The 17,099-nt window shown below is 31.1% G+C and overlaps 1 long non-coding RNA gene across 4 annotated transcripts; it reads right to left on the reverse strand.

Annotated features, from left to right (window-relative positions):
• Window positions 1–2,015: 2,015 nt before the first annotated feature.
• On the reverse strand, window positions 2,016–5,056 carry LOC122603619. Of its 4 annotated transcripts, none has more exons than XR_006324477.1 (6): window positions 4,921–5,056; window positions 3,886–4,307; window positions 3,563–3,786; window positions 3,239–3,439; window positions 2,306–2,460; window positions 2,016–2,221 (listed from the first exon to the last, which is right to left on the reverse strand). It is a non-coding gene; the product is annotated as an uncharacterized LOC122603619 (long non-coding RNA). The 4 variants fall into 4 exon arrangements; XR_006324476.1 differs by lacking the exon at window positions 4,921–5,056 and having other exon boundaries at window positions 3,886–4,047; window positions 4,179–4,864; XR_006324478.1 differs by lacking the exon at window positions 4,921–5,056 and having other exon boundaries at window positions 3,239–3,442; window positions 3,886–4,863.
• Window positions 5,057–17,099: the final 12,043 nt, after the last annotated feature.

The raw sequence follows: 17,099 nt of genomic DNA on the forward strand, positions 1-17,099 counted from the left end.
TGAGACAGTGATGTTTCCTAAATGCATTTGAGTCATTAATTAATAAGAGGTGATTCCTACACAACACAATTTTACCATACACAACAATATGTGCATTAGACAGTTATACTGTACAACTATTTAATGCATATATTGTTGTGTATGGTAAATTTGTGTTATGAAGGGATCATTTCCCTTAATTAATCTAAAATATGATGTCATATAATTATTTAACATAATTAATTCTAGATTTTTAAATCTACTAATTATTTATGGAAAGTATTAAAAGTGAAATTAGCTAACTTACAAATATCAAAAGTGAAAAAGACTTCACTAAAAAGATCACAATCTTAGTGTATAAAAACCTTGACTGCAGAAGTATTTTGATGCATGTAAAGTTTGTTCCTAAACAAAAGAAAGTATGTATAAAATCCGTCTACAAAATTATTATATAATCCTTTTATATGATATTGTTATATTATATTGACCATAAATATCCACATAAAAATTTTAGAAAGATTTTTAGAGTATTTAGTTAAAAAGATTAATCATTTTTAGACTATTTATTTGAATTAAGTGTTGGCTAAAAGTTTATAATGTATATATCAGCAATTACCTTCTTTAATAAAGGAAGTGGATGTGAATAGTAGCTATTTTGTCTTCATCTTCATTTTCAGTATAAATAAAACATATATCATATATGCTTAAAGCCCCCCCCCCCCCCCCCCCCCCCCCCCCAATTTTGAACTTTTAATTCCTTTATTTTTGCACCCACATAATTTTCATATATAACCTTAGAGTTTTATATTTAAACAGATTCATATTTATACTCTTGTCCCTTATTGTTTCATTTGATTTTATTTCAAACTAATTTAAGTAACATGATTTTATTTAAACATTATCATTTTTAAAATTAAAAAAAAAACTTTTTTTAAATTTTTTGTTTTTAGATTTTACTGTTGGGGTTTTATAAACATTTATTTTTTGTGTAATAGTATTAATTTTAATATTTTGTTTCTTTTTAAAAAAAAATCTAAAACATTTGTTATATTTTTAAACAAATTTCTGATATTAAATTGTTTACATATATTCTGTTGATTCTTATTATTTTCTTTTGACTTTTGAGTTTATTTTATCAACATTTTTTCTTTCTTATTATTCTTTTGAGTGACATAAACATGATGGTGTATTGGTACATTGCTACTTTTTTCCTTCTTTTTAGACCCTTAACATATATCATGGAATGACATTATTTTGTAACTTATTTTTTTTTTTTTACATTTATTATATACATTTAGTCTTAACTTTTGTTTAGCTTTTTGCTTTTTTGGCTTGTATTTTACAATTTTGTTTATACTTTGTAACATTATCTTTTTTATAGCATTTTTTTACAACATTATGTTTTAATTAATATTCCATTTGTATATTTACAGTTTTTAAATTTTTTTGCTTTCTACCATATTTTTAATAAACTTTTTGTTATTTTTTTTGTAAAATTTTGTATTGCATATATGTTATTCAATTTTCTTTTCGTTATAATTTTTTGTTCTCGTTTGATTTTTGAGTTTGTTTTTAAATTATTTTATAAAATAATAGTATTTGATATGTGACAACTTTATTTATTTTACCAGTTGTTTTTATATTGAATTAAATGAATACTAACTGTTTTTATAAAAAGTTTATGGTTCTATTGGCACTCGGCGCATGTCTTTGATCAACAACGGTTCCGTCACTTTTACCCATACACATCAACGCTCTTTTAATACCCGATGCCGCCCAACGGGCGGCCCGGGCTACCTAGTTATTAATAATTAGTTAGTTGCTGCCCGTGCATTGCATTGCTGCGTGAACAACTCTTTTCGGAAACTGGCATAATAATTTGGTTTAAAACCAAATAAGCGATTCCCTTATACATGTTTAAGATGAGGAGATTTTCATATATGTCCTATTTTAAAGACATAATTACATATATGTCTAAAACATTTTTTAAAAGCATTGTATTTATGCATTAAAAACTTGCACTTAAGGCATATATGTAATTTAAAATGGGATATAGATTGATATAAAAGCCTATTTATGTACTATAAATCTATGTAGAGTTTTATGCATAAACATTTGAAAAATCTTGCAATTCGTTGCTGGCATGACATATCTCATCTTCAGAATTGACAACCTCTATGTTTAAGTCAACTGCATATATAGGGTTGAAGGTCACAACTCTTAGCACAGGAGGTATCCTCTTCTACAAAAGCAACAAACTCTCTAAAACTCACTAAAACTGGAAAATAAAATTATAAAAGTAACAAAATATATGTCATTAGATTACCTGGACAAAAAATGATTAACGTAAATCTTTTACATGTCATAAATCTTATGCAAAGTGCCAAAGTTGGTGTTGAAAATTTTAGAGCATGGATAAGAATGTACAGAATCCAATTCCATTGCAGCTAAGATATGTGTTTGATGTACACATTCCATAACCTATGACATAAAAAATCTTTAGTACTGCAACTTCACACCCAGCTGTAGCCAGACCCATTAATAAAACTTAAATATACTACTAAACAAGGGGAGCTTCAACAACAACAACAACTGTAACCAATCCCTGAGCGGGGTATGGGGGAGGTGAGTTGTAAACAGTCTTACCTCTACCCAAAGATGTAAACAAGGGGAGCTTCAAGTTAACCCTTATAATACATACCACATTGCTTAAAATTCTATAAAAACAATGATAGCTTGACAAATTCTATTGGAAAAGCTAGAACTTCCACTATATACAACCCGAAACATTCATGATATGGCTGTAACGAAGGGGGTTACTAACTTTATAATCATAATCACCATTTCAAATAAAATAGTTTAAGAAATGGTCAACCCAGTCCGCCATTTTGTCACATGTTCAAACCCGTACCCATATTCACCAGCCCATCTTGCACGTCTACATTAGTGTAGTTGAAGATGGAGTGGGAAATTTGTCAAATGTTAATTATATTGCGTGAAAAATCAGAAAATCGTATTATTATTGAACTAATATAATAATTTTAATTATATTTGAAATGCAAACAATTTATAATATATTTAAAATTTGAACAATGGCAGGTGTCAACGACCTGGCTCATTTTTATCTGTACAAAAAATTACCCATGTAGACAAGAATCCATATTGCCCGATTACCCAATCCATCCAAGCTGCCCAATTTTCAGCTTAAAACCCACTTATAATAAAATAAAAAAATAAGCAAAAAAGCAACTTCATTTACCTCAAACATATCATCAAGGATGTTACTTCTGTACTCTGTCTCCAAAAGGTGGCACATGACTTAGCTGGATCTTTAACTTTCATTAAAACATATATCCCTGATGCATCTTCAAAACTGTTATCTTCTGTAGTTTCATTCAGTGATACTAAGTTGGAACTGACTATGAAATTTAGGACATATCGATCAGCGACCAACATACACCTTCTCCTCAGAAATAATAGGCAGTGAACCATTCAGACGGGAAAAAAATATGCTTAGGTTGTAGAAAGCGTTTTTCACAAACTTTAAGCAAAATAAAAAAAAAAAAAGCATTTAAAATAATACCTATAAAAATCGAATCAGAATACAAACAACTTTTTAGATATGTGAACAATAAAAACATATGTATGTGACGATGTTGGTGCTGGTGGTGACACAGGTACTACTGTTGCATGAAAGGGAACGGGAACCACACCGGTTGTTGGGATTGTGATGGTTATGTTATTTTTTCGTTTCTTGGTAGTCTTCTGATCTTGCTTGACACCATTCAAGAAACTTCCTACTATAATCTGATTATTGTGAAAACCCGAACAATAGTTTAATGAACCTTGCTTCAATTGGTAGAAAAGTTCAGATACAACTATTCGTAGATTGAGAAATACATATACCTGCACCGGAGTGGCAGCCCCCAATAGACTTGCCACACTGCCACCAACGACCCGCCCATCAGGGCTTGACAGAGAAACACTTATCCCAATCGATATGTTCCTTATTCCTCCCTTATCGGACGGAAGAAATGATCCCACCAATGAAATTATCTCAAAACAACCCTTAAGAAAGATATTAAATAAAAGGTGTATAATTTTCATGAAAATTTAACAATCAATAGATAAGACCCTATATCACATTTTAATAGTTTTTTTTTATAAAAATGGAACAGATAAGCAGATGAATTTGTCACCTCATAAGTCAATGTACCACCAGAATAGTCGGGCGGGTGAAGGGTAACACTGGAAATTACGCCATTTGCAGACCGAATGCATAATGCACAGGGTCGTTGGTAGAATGATATAACCTTCATTGTCCCGTCCTAATGTAAACCAAAACAAAATTTGTCTACTACCAATAATATAATTAAGAATATCTATAGTTTCATAGAAAGGCTACAATCTACATGTTTTCATGCCATATATGGATATTAAACATTAAAATGGAATTTTAACTAAATTCAGGCAAGTTATCTTAAAAAGAAACAATCCACGTCTTGTGGATTGGATTGTCTATTCCCAGAAAGCCGTTTCGTCTTAACGACTAAACTTGTTTCACAAGCTCCAACCACTTAAATTGTACTACAAAAAGGCACGTTAAGTAACGGGTTAGGCAGGTCAAGCACATTGTGTAATACATCAAAATAGACCAGGGACAAATCACATTTGACATATTCATCAGCTTAATAATATTTTCTTCAAGATTTTGTTGATTATAGTTATTAAAAGACCAATAACAACCTTATTCATGTTTGTTTTTCTAGTCCAAACACTGTGTGCTATCTTATTCCATCATGATTCAATAATTGGCTCCCATGGGGCCGTATTTTTTCCATCTAAGCATTAATGAGTGGAAGAGATATATTCATATAATAGGTGACCTAAACAACACAAATTGCAATTCACATAAGCATAAAAAGTAGGTAACAAACAAACCTGGCCATCATGCATCAAAACTTAAATTAAGGAATGATGGAAGATAATATATATAATCAGTATATATTTACGATGATTAGAAATTATTGTTATTGTAATGAATAGATTAGGGCATGTGATAAAAGAAAAATGCTAAACAGGGAAGAAAAGAAAAGAAAAGAAATCAGGGGTTGTTTAAATGGGTCGCATGAAACCGGGTGACCTTTAGGTCCGCGTGTTCTTTTTTCTTTTAATAACTACTAAAAATTCAAATAATTATGGTTGCTTCGGGAAATAATAAAGGTTTATTGAGGTTCGGGATTAGGTTAGGAGTAGTTTTAATCAGGTTTGATAACTACAGTACTATTTTAGTTAACATATAGATAGATATAGATATAGATATAAACTATTTTATTAACAAGAAAAGAAAAAAGTAACATGTGTGTTAGTTTATGGTATCCTAGATTTATTTGTCGACAAAGAAAAAAAAATAGAAAAAGAAAATCATAAAATGTAGATTGTATAGAAAGGAGGTAAAACGGTAAATTCGTTTAGGGCCGGCTAGGGACGGATGAGAAGCTAGCAGGAGTGTGGGTGTTGGGTGTGGTTCCTACACAGACACAGACACATATCTATATCTATATATCTACATTTTGTTATCAAATTTTCAACTACTCCATTTGACGCAGTCAACCCCCACATTGTTTAAGACGATACGTATGTATCTTTTTTTTAATATACTAAAACACAATTATACTAATAATTTATTGACGAATTACAACTCTTAGTTTTCTCAGTTGATTTTTATTATCAATTTTGACTTTAGTTTACATTTTTTTGTTTTTCATCACAAATTTACATTTTTTAACCAATAATTTTAATATAATAAATCAAAATTAATAGCTAATATATATGTTGGATAAAATAATAACTAATATATATCACATAAATTTGCACTTTTTAACCAATAATTCCAATGTAATAAATCAAGAATATATTATAAAATTGAGTCATCGGAATCTTACTTTTTAAGTTTCATGATATATATATATATATATATATATGGGGATGAGAATATAAAGCTGTTAGGTACCTAAGCTTATAAGTGGAACACTCACATATTATTTTTTTAATCAATAAAATTCATGGGGCCCAAACATTTATTCATTAATCAAGAAATATTAAAAAATTTGTATGTGAGGGGTTCCATACCTAAGCTTAGGTGTTAGACAGCCTTAAATTCACTTTTCCCTATATATAAATATATATACTAGGTCTTTTACCCCGCGCGATGCGCAATTGTTTAAAAATACAGTTCAATTAAGTGTTGGCTAAAATTATATATATACGCTAACAATTATTAACAAATTGTTTTTCTGTTTTAATAGTATATATAAACTCAGTCTATTTATTATTTATGTTGTTAATTATTAACTGAAACCAAAAATTTTATATACAAAAACGAAAGATTTTTCACTAACACCTTTGATTAATAACCATTATGAGATTTGCCATTAAAAATAGTCACCCAAAATCTAAGAAAAAAAGTATTGTAGTTGAATAACAATAACAATAAAGCAAAGAAAAGATAAATCTTACTGTAATTAAGTTGTGTCATAACTAATAAATTAAGAAAAATAAAAAAGACATGCAATAGAACACATGAAACATAACAAATCGGTTAACTTGCATATTGAAAGTGGTGAAGAACAAAATTAAAGAGAAAACTTAAGAATTTTATATAATTGTGTCGATGGCCATTAGGAAGCATATTTGTATAAAAATAAACAATATATTTACCACAAGTAATGTGTGTATTTTTGGAAAAATAATTTTTTAGAAATAAACAATATATTTACCACAAGTAATGTGTGTATTTTTTATAAATATAAATAAATGAAAATATAAATAAATATATTGTAAAAAAATATGGGGATGCCACCTAGGATAAATCCTATGTGGCAATATTTAAGGGTAGCTTTATAATAACGAGGATGTCTTAGAATGCTTGGATAATTACTGTTTTATTAATTAGATATATATATATATGTACATATATAAGCTTTTGTTGGTAAGGTCTTTGGCCTTGGAAGGATCACCTGCGTTCGAATCCACTTTTCAAATCGATAGGGTGAATTAATTGGTGATTTTTTGAAAGTTCTAGGTTCCATCTCAGGCTTTCGTATAATTTAAAAATGGAGTTACTATTTTAAAAGTAATAAAAATTAAAATGACCTCACGTAAATTAGACTATTTTTGAAGTGTATGTCATATATATATTTTTTTGAAAAGTAAGTTTCATTCACTATATGATAGTGTTGTAAATCTCGCCCGTCTCGGCCGAGATATCGGATCAAATATCGGAATCGGTCAGTCCAGGAGACAGGATGACTAGGATCGATCAAATATTGGGTCAACGCTAGTTAACGTTGGAAAACTCGTTAGATCGGGTCAAATATCGGAATATCGGGTCAAAGTCAAAAAAAGAGTTTGTTAAAAAAAAAGAATCTATATTCGCAGAATATCTTATATATTTATATTTATATCTATTTATATTTCTCATTTTTTTGAAAAAGTTATACCAAAAGTTCAAGATTTATGAGTTTTTAATATATATTTAAACTTTTATTACATATATTTCCATAAATTATTATCATTATTCACCCAATCCGATATCTCCCCGATTTTTCAAAATCTCCCGTCTCCCCACCTCACCTCACCGATCCCGATCCCCGAGTTCTACAACCTTGCTATATATCACTACTCCGTAATTACGGAGTAGGCAAATATTTACAAGAGTATCATGTTATATTAAACAAATTTCAATCCTTCCAACTAATAGACCTTTTTTTCGTTCTACAAGAATACCACAAAAAATCTATGTTTTCATCTTTTGAAAAACCTTACCTAGTCTAATATCTGCTTGTTCAAAAATCTTCTCATTTCTTGTCTTCCATATACACCAACACGTAACAAAAATAATGCCTTTAATAAGTTCCTAGTCTTCTTGTCCATAGCCACCTTGTCGCATACCTCTATAAGTTGAATAATAGAAGAAAAAAATAGGAAAGCTAACCTTGCACCAAGACCAAATACGACTCCGTAACAATCCTGCGAATTGGCAATAAAAAATGAGATGATCGATAGTTTCGTCCCAAGAATCACATAACACACACGTAAGAGCACAAAAAAAAACAGTTCCGATCTTAAAGGGCCTTATAGGTGGGAAGTCGATTAAGAGCCGCTTGCCACATGAAGTGTAACACCCGTCGTTTAAAAACATGGATTTCCAAAAACTTTCGCCTAACGGCGTCAAAAGAAAGCGGAAGTTAACTTTAAAAGTCCAAACCAGCAAAATTTGTTTGGTTTATTCATTAAATGGTGTTACTAGCCATATCATCAAAATAAGTCTAAATGGAAACCCATCGGTTGCCCAACATCAAACAACCGACTACATTATCAATACAAGTCATTATTATCTAAACGTAAAGCAAATGTCTAAAGCGAGCAGCTACTATGGGTAAACTATAGCCAGTTTCAAGATCATCTACCCATGCCTCACGTCTTCTCACATCTACCTGCTCACTAATGTTGGACCTGAAGGCACAACACATTTTAAAAGAGCAAGTGTTAGCTAACGGATTAGCTAAGTAAGATAACACAAAGTTTATAAAACATTTGTCCATTTAAAACATTACATAAAAGTCATAATTACATCGTCAAGGCACATATCACATCGATGCATCACATCATCCATAACATATCACCGCATCAAACATCATCATCATAGGTTGAATCACCTAACTGTGCCTAATCATCTTTTACTTTACATATAACATATAAGCATCATCTTATAGTGCGACATAAGTCACTTACATTAGGCGTGACATAAGTCACTCATCACATATAAGGTGTAAGTTTGTGTGTAGGCGGTCATAAGACCTAACAGGGAACCTCACACCCGACTCGATGGATAAGCTTTTCAGCGGTCCATCAGTGTCATTAAGGAATGGCAAGCCAATCCAGGAGTAGTCCGTATGTTCAAAGACATTGATGGGTAATCACTCCACCCGGAGATACTCAAACCACGTAATTACGTTGCAAGGAGCCACCCAAGCAACCATATATGGATTATATGCACTCACCGGGCAAGGGCAATTACGGGTTAAGCTTAACACTTTCATATCATATACGAGTTCGGTTTACATCACATATAGTTTAGGTGTCCACGTTACCTAAACATCATCTCATATCATCTTTTACATTTGGGCCCTTAAACGTGCACGTGTCATGGCAACTTGATAAGTTTAGTGAACTAGATGAACAAGCCATGTAGTCATGCACATTATACATATCATCAATATATATCACATTTCAATTCATCTCAAGACATTACATATCATTTCATAGCATATCATTACATCTCATATCATTGCATGACATTTCATGACATATCATTACATATCATCTTTCATTGCATAACATATTTCATTTCATAATGTATTTCATAACAACTCAAAGCATTTCATATCATATCATAACGTCACATATCTATGGGGTAGCATTTCAGCTTCAATATGCATATACATAGCCCATATTACCTCCCGTATAATCCCGAATACCCATAAGCAAACAAGATACCATTTGGGGAAGTTATTATATGAAAACTATGTTTTTTTTTGTTGAATTCTCAGCGTGTCAAAGTAGTGTATCTTACCTGATGACGAGCACAACGATCAATAAGCAACTTTAAAGTGTCTTGTATGTGTTCCCGACTACCTATAATCATTATGATTAATAACAATCTAATCACCTTCTTACTTATGATCATAACCAAGCTTTAAATACTTGACCCATGTCAATGCTTGATTCAACAAAGATCCGACCATTAGATTAGAGTTCATTAAACTCGACAAAACTTGACCTTCGCTCACTATTTTAACCATCTGAACACTTTTAGGTTTCATTCATCTTTAAAGGATATTACCATTGGAAAATAGACTCTCCCAAAATTTCGTGGATAGCTTATTCGTCAAAAACGGAGTTACGGTTCAAAAGTTATAGTCGTTTAAAAATGTTAACAAAAATCAGTCCCTAATGGGACTTACGAATATTTGTAACGGGAGTTACACGCCTAACGGGAGTTATGAAAATTTGTAACGGGAGTTACAGTGGAGGTGTTATCGCAATTACCCAGCTAACGGGAGTTACACAACCGTAACGGGAGTTACGACGACCAGTCGTGAAAAACAACTCCAAAACCTAACCAAACACATCCCAAACGACTTTAACACAACTCCAGGTCTTATGAACATCAAATAAACTTAAAATAAGACCAAAATCATTCATTGAAAACACCAATTAATCCTTGAATCATATACCAACATTATACAATCGATTTAAAACCCGTAATGACCTAAAATCGATATAAACGTAATTGAATCCAACCCAAACCCTAAAACCAGAAATCAATGGGTTGAAAGGACTTATTATGCATAAAATAAATGTGGCTAATCATCAATTACCTGGAGATAGCAAAGGGGATGCAAAACTTGATCAAAACACCCTCGAATCACCCAAACGACGATGAAATCGAATAATAGAATGCTATGGAACCAAGGGGACAACTAGGGCTTCAAAGGAAGAGTATAATCTCTGTATTATGAGTCTAAGGATAGGTTACAAGACCCTTAACCCGTTTTTGAGTTTAAACCTATGTCAAAACTAGTCCCTAAGCTTCCAAACGATTCATATTTAGCTCAAAACACCTATAGGGAACACTTACAACACATTAAACACTTTAAGCACCTCTAAAGACATTTAAATATACCTTTAAACACTTATACACATCAATCATTAAGGTATTAAAGCCTTGCATTTAAAGCATATTAAACATATAGACGCAGTGAATCATCTAAAGATTTAATAGACGCGAAATTTTGACTTAACAACTAAAGTCAACCGTTAACTAGAAAGTTCGAGATGTTACATGAAGATATTACATTTCTTAGTCACCACCTTAAACCATTTGAAGACGAACCTCTAACTGAAATTCATAACGCTTCGAATGAACTTCTTCACATATATTGATGAATTAACTTTATTTATAAAAAAAATCTTAATATAATTATATTTCTTTGTTTTTGTGTGGTTTTTTTTAGTTTCATTTGAAAGTCATGATAATCTAACAGTTATAAAAAAAAACCTTAACAAAAAAATGTGATCAATTATTGGGATTTGGAGTTTTCCATACCTTAGTTTTTCAATACGTGGATATATATACAAATTTAGTTTATTAGCCTTCCGTAATTAAACATAATGCTAATGATAGCTCGGATATTATTTTTGTCAATGAGATTTGAAGGATTTACATATTACTACTTATGGTATATTATAATAATTAAAAAGGGTATATTTTGAAAATCATAATTTACACTATTTTATTTTTCACCACTAATTTACACTTTTAATCATTAATATTTATTTAAATGGGATATATTTTGTCTAATTATATAAAGTATAAGTATTAACATTGCCCGTTGATAAAGATGAAATAATTAAATTTGATCTAATGGTTCTAAATCAAATATGGAATTCATCTAAAGGTCCCTACTTGTTTAGGAATGAATTTAGGACATTGTTATATATATATATATATATGCAATAGAATAATAACTTATACATATCCAATAAAATAATAGCTAATATATATTTTAATAATATGTTCTATCTTGTAAATACAAAATTAATTAATTAACGATAAATACTAATTATGTCATAGTAAATAATTTCGATGATTTTTAAAAAAAAAATATTTTAATATAAAATTCAAAGTTTTAATATATGAATCATTTTTTTATTAATAAAAATAGTTAGCTAAATTTTAAAGTATAATAACTAACATCTAATATTGATAATGTCATAAACTCTCGTGTATTTAACACTGGCCTAAAATCTAATATTTTTACTAAAACCATAAATATTATTCAAAAATTAAATAAAAAATCCCAATAATCACCTTAAACTAATCTATACACTATTTCTTTCACGTAGCTTTCTTTTACTTTTGTAGCTTTATTTCACAATCAATTATATATATATATATATATATATATATATATATATAATTTCCTTATTTGTGAAACATTTTTTTATAAGAACCATTAAAACTCTTAAATTATATATTTGTTCACATGTTTTTTTTGTTTATTCACATGTGAAATGATATAAATAAGTATGTTGTAGAATAAACTTTTTAAGAAACCATCAAAGTACTCTCTTGTGAGCTTGTGAATGAATTTGTTCACGTTTTTTGTTCACATGTGACAAACGACTATATATAAGGTTTTGAAAGAAAAATCTCTTCTGCAACATATATTTTTATAACATATCACATGTGAATGGAAAAAAAAATATGTGATTTAATATAAAACTTAAGAGTTCTCACGGTTTTTAAAAAAAAAAATAGGTTTTCAAAATAAGGGTCCCTTATATATATATATATAAATATAGGAAAGTTATTTTTAGTACAAATGGTTGAAAAGGTACAAAAAGTACAAGGTTTTTCCTCCTTCTTCCTTCTATCTTCGACCACCACCACCACCACCACCACCGTGATCATCACCGACCACCACCACGATCCTCTTGCGACGGCGACCATCTCCGGCGAGACTTACAGATGTGTAAGTAACTTACACATGTGTGAGTACAACTTTTTTAGCATTTTAGGGTTTAAAATTTCTAGGTTTTTTCCTTCGCGAGATAACCACTAGCCGCCATCGTCTCGGACCACCCCAACTACGACGCCGACGCTGGTATCAAGGGCTTCGCCCGTACCGTAGCAAACCGTCACCATATTTTGGATCGCCTCCCATCAAATCCATACGATTCCCATATGCTTCCCATGATGGTCAGCTTAGAACGGATGAGGGCCTTTGGCCCGTACCGTACCCACCCGAAAATGAACCTGATTCTCGCCAGAAAGTTAACTTACACATGTGTAAATTGTATTTACACATGTGTGAGTCTCGCCGGAGATGGTCGCCGTCGCCGGAAGATCATGGTGGTGGTCGGAGATGATGATGGTGGTGATCGGAGATGGAAGGAACAAGCATGTGTAAGTTAACTTACACATGTACTTGTACTTCATAGTTAGCTCAAGTGGTTGAGCACCTGCCTTACAAGCAGGAGGTCTTGGGTTCAAGAGTTGGGAAGTACATATGAAGTATTTCTATGAAGGCTTGGCTTAAGTATACATAGGTTCAAGTCTGAGGAGGCAGAGTTTACCCCTATTGTTCGTCGTGCCTTCGGGAGGATTAGTAGGAGGTTTTTCCCCCATCGGGTATTTGAAATAGGCATTTCTACTTCGAGGGAGCTCTCTAACGCGGACCCAGTTAATACAACGTATGTTAGACCTCCCGCTGTCGAATCGCGACACGAAGTTCTCAAAGCGAAATTCACCTTTCAAAAAAAAACTTGCACATGTACTTTTTGTAATGCTTGTACTATAAATAACCCACCCCTATATATATAAATAACCCACCCTATACTTTGTTAATTTTAAATTGAGAATATCATTCCTTTTTTAAATATATATCATGGGGTTGGGTATTGTAAAACAAGTATTAAAGTAAAACAAATAAGACATGATCTTGACCCTTGGATCATAGTTAAATTAATGCACGAAGATTCACGAAGCAATTGATGCACAATGATTTTCATGCTGCACGATTATCTTCAGTAAAGAAAAACCTATTGTTTTATTTGTTTTATTTTAATACTTGTTTTATTTTACCTAAAACTTATATATCATTAATATAGACTTTTATTAAATGATCACATTATTATGTAGATTTTAATCACCATAATTTTTCATTATAATAGGTTGAAAACTATGGTGCCTTTTTGGATAACGGTTTTACATTTTTTTGTTTTTACCAACCGTATGTGTTTCAACGTATGTCCACAACTACACAAGTTTTGTTTCCGTTTAATTTCGTTTTTTACATAATAACTTATCACAACTTTTCAACTTATTTAACGATTTTATTATATATTTTAACATGACAACACATCTTAAAGCTACCCGGATATCATTTGGTTTATTTACACAACGTTTATAAGTTAACTCGGGTTGAACCCCGGTTAATTAGTTAGTATTATATTATAATGATATTCATTTTAACTTAATAGACATCTTAAATTATAAGCTTATACATAGAGATCTTACAATATCTAAATAGCGACTAATATAAGATCTATTAAGATTATATTTAATTTAATAATCAAATCTTATACATATCATCCATTAAAATTATAAAATCAAATCATACATACATACATATATATACTAGGGGTAACGTTATTTTGAGAACTTTTTTTTTTGCGAGAACCTTTGAAAACTTTTCAAATCAAGCCCAACCGATGATTGTTCTTTACATGAAAATTGTTTTTTGACTGTTTTCTGAATAACTTATGTGTAATTTTGAAGTTTATAATTGTGTAAAGACATGAATTATCATCCGTTATACAATTATGTGGAGATTTGGATCCTTGATCACATGTGCACGAATATTGCTATGATCACATGTATGCAAGTCAATCACATGTAATCATAGCAATATTCGTGCACATGTGATCAAAAATTTATATCTCCACATAATTGTATAACGGATGATTATTCATGCCTCCACACAATTATAATCTTGAAAATTATACATAAGTTATTCAGAAAACAATCAAAAAATAATTTTTATGTAAAGAATAATTATCGGTTAGGTTTAATTTGAAAAGTTATCAAAATTCTCGAAAAAAAAAACTCACTATATATCAGAACTTTCATTTCTATAATTCCTATCATCATCGTCATAAATAAGTAAATTATTGTTGAACTTGATATTTTTTTCCCAAGAAGTTAAAGAGTGAATTGATGTCTAACAAGAAACAATCAATTTTGTTTCATTTCTATATTTCCTATCATCATCGTCATAAATAAATAAATTATTGTTAAACATGATATTTTTTTCCCAATAAGTTAAAGAGTGAATTGATGTCTAACAAGAAACAATCAATTAGTTGTTTCGACAAATATTCATTACCCAGGAATTCGTCTTTTTATTTTATTTTATTTGTTTATTATTCGTCTTACCAAACGTGAGCTCTGAGTCTTCTTTATTTTTATTATATATTTGTTATTTATTAAAACGTTTTTTTTTTCCTTTTCCATGTCTACATCTACTTTCGTGAGTTCATCTCTTTCGCCAAGTACCATTGCACATTCTTTAAGTACCATTGCACATTCTTTAATTAACTAATTCATACCACAGTGTTGGCAATATTCTTTATATAATTTTTCCTTTTTAGGTTCTATTAAATGCATATGAATTCAATGCTAAATAAATTGAACGATAGATTTTCATGATAATATCTAAGCAAATTGTCCTTCCTCTTTAAGTAATTAAGAACTTGAAATGACCATATTACCTTTCTTATTTATTCATTAATTTAAACATCTTTACCTATATACCTATAATACCTTAATAAAATAAACTACAACATAGATTCTCCGATCCTTAAATAACCATATTAACCCTTACCGCCGCACATCATCGCCACAATTGCCGCAGCCACACCTTTGTCGTTACCACCATCACCGCTGCATCGCGCGGGCACCCCGTCTCGTATATATATAATCTGTATCATTTTTGTTTCATTACCTCATTATATATTGTATTAGAGTTTATTACCAAAATGTGACATTTTAAAAAAGTATCTACCAACCCTGTTAATTGACATCTTAATTTTCTTTTTGATTCAAGTTATCCCAAAAACTTCCCTTCAATCTTTGAAACAACAAAAAATCAAACCAATATTAAGAGCGGCCAACTCAAAAATAAAAAATCAAAAGCAAATTAATCCTTTTATATCCAAATGTAGCTAATTTTTATAAGAACCTTAAGTATTGCTTTAGGAACGGAAAAGAACCCTCCTGACAGCTCTTGATGGAATAGGAAAGGAAACGAAAACACATCAAATGAATTACTAGCTGGACGGCATTCAGTTTTCGTTCCTCTTCTGCCTTCTTTACCGCTGCCGCAGTTGCATCATCAGATGATCACATGCTTGGTTTTGCGACACTGTAACGACACTGTTGCACCGACACTACTGTTGCACCGACACACGTCGTCATCAATGAAGCTTGCTTTTGAAACTCGTTGATTTTTATTTTTTTTTTAATTTATTCAAGAAACAAAACCCTAAAAATGAATGCTTTATTGTAGGGAGAGAGAAAGAAAGCGGTGATGGCAGGAGTAACTTGTAATTATTGTTGGGTCCACAAAATTAAAAAAAAAAAATACGGAGGAACGTTCAATATATTGAACTACTTTTGTCACAAAAAAATGATGTTCACTTACTTATCGAAAAAACTATTTTAGCTTCAGATGTGATAACAGTTAAGTTTCCAGTGTCAACTACAACTAATAAATGAACTATATATGTACTCACTGGAACAGAAATTTCGGCATGCAGGCAATGTAACACCGTCATCTCAAAAAAATTGTTTTCGAGATTTACTCAAATATTATTATTGCCTTAATCTTTGATCAGATGACTTAATTATTTAATATACAAAAATCTTGTGCCAAGTGATGACGTATCCACCCCGATGATGGCACGCATGGTACGCCTAAAGATAAACTCCACCTTCGATAAATAAGGAAGTGATACGTACTTATCAAGAATCCCATATTTTAGGGAAAGAGATAATACCGTATCACTTATTCTTGGATGTGATATGCTCAACGTTGAAAACCCTATCTGGGGAGAAAGTCACGAACCATCTATAAATAAAGGGAAGGATGGCTAATCAAATCATAATAACACACACATACATATTTGACATACAAAAGGTTCCGCCTTATCGTAAGGAAATCGCCAGATAACAACCACATTCACCCCCATTCCCCGTTCCAGGTTATCGGATTGGCTGTGCAAACAATTGGCTCCATCCACGGGACGCTCTCTAATAGTAAAACCCACAAAAAATTTTTTGTTTTCTCTTACCCTAAACCTAGAAAATGGATGATGGAAATAGGCCGCCCGGTTCGGTGAAGAACAAAACATAGATCTGAACCGAAATCAATGAGGTACGCCAATAACACCTTCCTCAACAGGGGCAACACATGCCTCTACATCGGCTC

This window comes from Erigeron canadensis, chromosome 6 (genome assembly GCF_010389155.1).
Source record: "Erigeron canadensis isolate Cc75 chromosome 6, C_canadensis_v1, whole genome shotgun sequence".
NCBI lineage: Eukaryota > Viridiplantae > Streptophyta > Magnoliopsida > Asterales > Asteraceae > Erigeron > Erigeron canadensis.